At 51.2% G+C, this 6000-nt stretch overlaps 1 protein-coding gene across 1 annotated transcript in view; it reads right to left on the bottom strand.

The window, feature by feature from the left end:
- The window catches only part of LOC311231519 (noelin-2-like), a gene marked incomplete at both ends in the record, with an annotated part of 163496 nt that overhangs the window by 40972 nt on the left and 116524 nt on the right, over nt 1-6000 (bottom strand). The window lies entirely within an intron of this gene.

Below are 6000 nucleotides of genomic sequence, written 5' to 3'. Positions count from 1 at the left end.
GCGGGCACACACTCATGTCGCACACACGCACACTTATGGCCAAAGGAAAGGACACTTTAAATTAGAATAACAGGAACAGTGTATTGCACTACCAAAGCTAACTAGCATGTCCCATATGCTCTGTAAATAACTATGTACAGATACCGAGATGTCACTCCATGTTACCTGTTACCTGTTTACTGCACAATGTTGTTTTTTCATTTTTGATTCTATTATATGTTGTACCACTGTATTGCACATCGTTGCGGGCAAGACCACCCGCATTTCATTGTATACCTGTATGCCGTGACAATTAAAACTCTTGACTTGACTTGACTAGAGGAGACACAACCTGAGGAGACACACATGGTGGTGTTAACACTAGAGGAGGCACAACCTGAGGAGACACACATGGTGGTGTTGACACTAGAGGAGGCACAACCTGAGGAGACACAACCTGAGGAGACACACATGGTGGTGTTGACACTAGAGGAGGCACAACCTGAGGAGACACACATGGTGGTGTTGACACTAGAGGAGGCACAACCTGAGGAGACATGGTGGTGTTGACACTAGAGGAGGCAGCCAGGACGACCGATGACAGAGAAACAATACTTTAATTATGTATTATTGTAACTGAGGGGTACAATTCCCTGACTGTATTGATAAGTATGGTATCATTAAACCACTACCGCTTTATGTACTTTAATTACTGGCCATACAGTACACGATATATGAATATGATGAACACTGCCCACAATGAAATCGGTTCCAGTCAAAGGTATTAATCAAGTATTTAATGGAGCAAAAGGTACATAGGATACTTTACATTATTCTTTGAATGCACTTGTAAGGCAAAGGAGTATGCGTAGGCAAATCAATAACGAATGTCCATTCTCTGGTTACGCAGGAGGTAATTATACAACCTGAATCTTAGGGAATTATATCTATGGTACACTAGTAATAGCGGGAGATACTGGAAGGGGTTCCCACTGGTTGTAAGCCAGCAAGGGGGTAGAAGATCTGTCGGTAGTAGGACGTCTGGTCAACGATGACTAGGGAGACTTCAGGTACAGAAGCCGGTGCAGTAGTCTCTTGATCCACAGACGAATACAGCTTGGTTCTCTTGTAGACTGTAGCTCTACAGTGAAGAAAGCTAGGCGGCCTCAGGCTCTCTGAGCGCCGACTCGACTTGACTCCTCTCGGGGTAAATCCAACACGTGCAGGCGTCGGCGATTATCCACTCCATAAATCATAGGACCAAAGCAAATATATTCCAGCCGCAAAGGGGTATGTAGTCGTCGGGTAGATTAATCCAGTGTACATGTCCATACGGTTCTCGCCTAGGTCTCCTCGGGTGAAAGCGCCATGCGGTCGGCCCAGCCTGGATAAGAACTCTAGCTAATACGAGAAAGCGTTGGAGATGCTGGTCACTATAGAATTCTAACCGCACGATACACTATACACAAATAGACTATTAAAGACTCAATAGAAATATGTCGCACTCGACGGTATAGCGCCAAACTCTGACAATTCAGTTACTAATTCGCACGCGGTCTCGATGCTCTATTCTGAGGCCAAACAGGCCATACTTCACCGCACGTTGTATCGTGGGTGAGGCTTCACTTAGTGGGTAACATACTAAATGGACGAAGGGTACGGAGGTAAGGGGCTAAGGGGCTTCTACATTCACCTGCGCCGTATTTATACGCACGGTGAACAAATAGTGCCACTCTCATTTCTGTCGCCGTATCCCTGGGCAGGGGCCGGGCAAGTACAGACATGTCGTGTCGGTGACTTTGAACTTGGCTCCGGGGGCCGGTCCCTGGCGCCGGTGGACCACTGTCCAATAGGAGAATGAAATATTATGGGCTGGACTAAAGGGATATTCCGTGTATATGTACAAGGAATATACAAGGGATATCAAACGATATACAAATACTATGCAATATATATCAATAAATAAATATATATATTCGGTTTAATCTGATCCTTTGTAACAGCCGCCCCCTAATTAGTCCCACCTAATTAGCTAAGCAGAGACAGATTAACCGCACTGTCCACTACTCAATGTCTGCTGTGAGGGTCAGTCAGTTCACAAAGTCATGGGGTCATGGTCGTCATCGATAGTATCGGGGAGCCTTGGCAGTTCTATTAGCCTCGCCACGGGTCGGGTGTAGGTCCGCCCTTGGACGAGCACTTCGGCTGCTCGGACCTTTCCGTCGGCACCGGTGATCACTTTGCTTACGCGGCCAGCCGGCCACATAGCTCGGGGTAGTGACTGGTCGATAATCATGACGACTGTTCCTTCTGTCAAATTGTCTCTCTCTTTTACCCATTTCTGGCGGGTCTGTAGAGACGGTAGGTAGTGGAGTAGGAAGCTGTTCCAAAACTTGTCAGCCAATACTTGACTGTACCTCCACATTCTTCGGCCGTTCGCTTCTTCAGGCCTGTACATTGTCTGGGGTAGCGCGGGGTCCAGCCGCCCCATCAAGAGTGTGTTGGGGGTGACTGGGTCGACATCTGCTACATCACTTGAGACGTAACCGAGGGGCTTTGAGTTCAATACTCCCTCGATCTCCGTGAGGACTGTCATTAAGACTTCTTCCGCCACGGTCTGGGCCCCAAGCACGGCGTACAGGGCTGTCTTTATTGAACGTACTTCTCGTTCCCAAGTTCCACCGAAGTGAGGTGCGTTCGGGGGATTAAACTGGAAGTCAATCTGGGATGGAGCGAGGTGGGTCTTAAGTTCTGGGCCCATAGCTTGGAAGTTTGTCCCGTGATCAGACAACAATATAGACGGTTTGCCTTTCCGCGATGTGAATCTTCGGAAGGCCATAAGGAATGAGTCTGTGCTCATGGTTGGAAGGAGTTCTATATGTATCGCTCGGGTGGTCATGCATTTGAATACAATACCCCACCGCTTCTCGGTGCCTCTTCCTTTCTTTATATACAGCAGGCCGAAACAGTCCATACCGGTGGAGTGAAAGGGCTTGTCGCCGAGTCGGAGGCGACAGGGAGGTAGGTCAGCCATCCGGGGTATACTGGGCTGCGCTCGCCACTTACGACAGTCTAGACAGGTTCGCTGGAAGCGCTGCACTGCTTCTCTCCCTTGCAGTATCCAATAACGACGTCTGATCTCCGCGAAGACTCTCTCTGCCCCGGCGTGATGCACATCCTCGTCGTATTTCTTTATGATCAGCTCTGTGACCTTGTGTCGGCTGTTCAAGACTATCGGGTACTTGACGTCATCCGGTAAGTCTGGGGCTCTCCGCAGACGACCACCCACTCTGATGAGACTATGGGCGTCGCTCTCGGGTGCTAGGTGGAGCAGTCTGCTGTCTGATGGGACGGGCTTTGCTCCCTGTAGACAGTCTAGCTCATCGGGGAACGAGTCTCTCTGGGCTCGTTGTAGTAGAAGAAGTTCTGCTTCTTCGTAGTCAGCTGCTGAAATGTCAGTAGTGGGCTGAACCTCTGGGTGGTGCCACAGAAATGTCTTTAGCTGCGCACTCTCTAGGGTGAGGCAATCGTCTATGTCGGGGTCTGTGGAGACGAGTGTGTTCAATCCACAGAACACAGATTTCTTGTTTTCGGCCTCCTCTTTACTCGCCTCCCGTGGGGTGGGTGTAGGCCACTCTTCTTCCGGGAGCTTGAGAAACTCTGGTCCGTCACTGTATGGGTTGTGACGGGTGAGGTCATCCAGGGACATTCCCCGGGTGATGACGTCAGCTGGGTTGTGTTTTGTGTCCACATACCTCCAGCTTGCTACTTCTGTTAAATCTTGAATCTCTGTGACTCTGACCCCCACGAAGACCTTGTATCTGCACGAATCAGACCGGATCCATGTGAGTACTGTCGTGGAGTCTGACCACAAGATTGTTCTTTGCACCGGAATGGTGAGTTCACGTTGGATTAACGTGGCGAGTTGCGCTCCTGCTAGGGCTGCGCAGAGCTCTAGACGCGGGATAGATTGTTGCTTTCGTGGGGCTATTCTTGAGCGGGCCAGGATGAAGGCAGTATGTATTTCTCCTCCCTCCTCTCGGGCACGCAAGTAGGCCACCGAGCCGTAGGCTACTTCGGAGGCGTCGCTGAAGACGTGCAGGTCCATCTGGCACGTCTCCGGCCTCACTGTGGGTGGGAAGTAGCTGCGGCGTATGTTAACACCTGGGAGTGAGCTGAGTTCCGTCTCCCACTCTCTCCATGTGGATGCAAGGTGTTCGGGTATGGGGTCATCCCAGCCCTGGTCCTTGTCCCATAACGCTCTTACAATCATCTTTGCCCTGGTGGTGTAAGGTAGAATACATCCCAACGGGTCATATTGTCTGGCGAGTGTTCTGTATACACTCCGTCTGGTGGTCGGTAGTGCAGTCGACCTTCCCTGCTCCTTGGTCAGGGGTGTGTGTTTATAATGGAGCGAGTCTGTTTTGAAGCGCCAGACTAGTCCTAATGTCATTTCTTGGGCTTCTCCTGGGATGGTCGCCATCCAGGTCTCGCTGCTTGCTGCCTTGTCCTCGGGGGAGAGGCTGCGCAATACTTGCGGGTCGCTGCTGGCCCACTGCCTGAGATCAAAGCCGCCTTTGATCAGGGAGGCGCGGAGCTTGAGTAGAAGGGCCTCGGCTTCTTCTGGCGTCGAGACGCTTTGCAGACAGTTGTCCACGTAGAAACTATTTTCTACACTTTTTCGGACTTCTTCATCAGCTGCTGGGTCCTCTGCGACGTGTTTTTGCAGTGCAAACGTAGCACAGCATGGGCTGCATGTGGTTCCGAAAGGGAGGACTTCCCATTGATAGATGGCTGGTTGCTCATCCCCGATCCTCTCTCTCCATAGGAACCGCAGCAAGGGCTTGTCCTCCTCCACTAGTCTCACCTGCAGGAACATCCCTTTGATGTCGCCGCTGATGGCCACCTTGTCCTGGCGGAAACGTAGTAACACGCCTAGTAGGGAGGGGCCGAGTGTTGGGCCGGGCAAGAGCTCTTTATTCAGATTTTGTGATCCGATCTGGTAGCTGCAGTTGAACACAATACGATCCTTGCCGTTGTGGTGGACTTTGTGGTGCGGCACGTACCATGATTCGGTCGTCTGATCGGCCTCTTTAATGTCAATTTTCTTTATGTGTCCCGCTGTGATTAGCTTGTTAATCTCAGCGCGGTACACAGTCTCTTGAGCGGGGTCTCTGGCTAGGCGCCGCTCTGTGTTCAATAGATACCGCTCCGTTGCTTCTTTTGGGGCGTGGAAGGTGGGCATACCCTCTCGCCTCAGGAGTGGAGTTGCGTATCTCATCACTCCGTTGACTTTGACTCTCTTTGTCCCTTGCTCGAGGAGTGCTATGGCGTAAATGTCTTCCTTGGAACGAATGTCTTTCTTTTCGTTCTTAAAGGGCATTGTCTCTAGTGTCCATAGCCTCTCGACATGCTGTAGGAGGGTGGTGTCTTCTTCTGTCACTCTGGAGTGGAGGCAGCTAGTGGCTGCTGTTCGGTTAAGAGACTTAGCGAGGGGGCCTTGTAATGTCCATCCTAGGCGGGTCTCGACTGCTGCAGGACAGCCTCTGGGCCCTGTGTGGACCCGGTCTATCGGGACTATGAGGTCTGCATGGTCGGAGCCTATCAGCAGGGTCGGGGTGGCACCGTCTATGAGCGGGATAGGTAGTTGACGCAGGTGCACATATTTATCCATCAGCTTGGCGATGGGGTAGGTGTACTGCGACAGGCCTATTTCTTGGCTGGTGAAAGCATTAGTAATCCTATACGTCTCTCTGGCTGCCCGCTTGCTGCGATAGTGAAGGAGACATTCTCGCCCTTTATCGTCTTTAGATCTCTTCTTATTGTCCGAATCGTCATCTGGTTTTCGCTCCCCCGCAGCCCCAGCTGGGCCGCAGCGGATGCGAGGAGAAGGGTCTTCTCTGACCCGTCGTCAAGGACGGCGTAAGTGTCCATGACCTTGTCTTGGTAACTCAGTGTTACGCGGACCACCTTTAAGAGCACTCGGGCGCCCCCGCTGCTGGCGGGGTCAATGTACATAAC

Source organism: Notolepis coatsorum (assembly GCF_963971535.1).
Source record: "Notolepis coatsorum genome assembly, chromosome: 7".
Classification (NCBI taxonomy): Eukaryota; Metazoa; Chordata; class Actinopteri; order Aulopiformes; family Paralepididae; genus Notolepis; species Notolepis coatsorum.
The sequence above is the reverse complement of the archived record's forward strand: the minus strand, read 5'-3'. Positions and strand labels throughout refer to the sequence as shown.